Source organism: Austrofundulus limnaeus, unplaced genomic scaffold, assembly GCF_001266775.1.
Source record: "Austrofundulus limnaeus strain Quisiro unplaced genomic scaffold, Austrofundulus_limnaeus-1.0 Scaffold949, whole genome shotgun sequence".
In the NCBI taxonomy this organism is placed as follows: Eukaryota; Metazoa; Chordata; class Actinopteri; order Cyprinodontiformes; family Rivulidae; genus Austrofundulus; species Austrofundulus limnaeus.
This window is the reverse complement of record NW_013953351.1, coordinates 39,802-40,908: the sequence shown is the minus strand read 5'-3', so window position 1 is coordinate 40,908 and position 1,107 is coordinate 39,802.

The following is a 1,107-nucleotide window of genomic DNA, read 5'->3' as shown; positions in this document are numbered from 1 at the left end:
ACAGTAGTGTGTACTGTACGGTTCAGTACACAGTAGTGTGTACTGTACGGTTCAGTACACAGTAGTGTGTACTGTACGGTTCAGTACACAGTAGTACTGAATAAAACATGCTGAAGATGCTCTGTGTTGAAGGATCAGAGGATCTGTGTTCGACTACTCCACTTAGGCTGTATTTTTGAGCTCAGATCCACTGAGAAACTTGCTGTTTCAGCAACATTTAATTTAAAAACTGGACTTTTCAGGTTAAACAAATGTTCATAATTAATTTAAATAAATTACAAGTTGAAAGGGGCATGGATATTTCTGTTTTTTGTACAGAAAAATATCGAACCGTGAGACTAAAGTGTGGAACTGAATCGTGAACCGTCCATCGGTGCAGCTCTGGTTTTTACACGTCTTTTTACTGGAAGAATAACTTCACAGTTAAAATGTTACACATAAATACATTTAAAAAACATTAATGATTTGGGTTTAGCTCCAATATCTACGACGGAGTATTACGGCCACACAAAAAAAATTATTATGACAATAAAGTCATAATATGAGAATAAAGTCATAATATTATTAGAATAAAGTAATAATACAAGATAAAAGTTATAATCTAACATGACGTGTCCATTTTCTGTTCCTCATTTCCTCCTTATTTTCCTCACACTGTGCACATCCATGTTTATAAATTAGTCCTCGATCATCCAAATTAACTAACGACTCAATCTGTCAATGCTTTCATTAACTACAGTACAGCTTCACTTTATACTCATTTGTACAATTTAGTCCTGCTACTGATAATCTGATGCTAATGTGCTAAAAGATGAACTATTTATTTATAACAAAACTAAAGAACAACTTGACAACATTCCTGTTTTTAATGCAGTGATAACTGGATGCTTTATGTAAACGCTACAATATTAATTAATTAATTAATGCAGTGATAACTGCATGCTTTATGTAAACGCTACAATATTAATTAATTAATGCAGTGATAACTGCATGCTTTATGTAAACGCTACAATATTAATTAATTAATGCAGTGATAACTGCATGCTTTATGTAAACGCTACAATATTAATTAATTAATGCAGTGATAACTGCATGCTTTATGTAAAC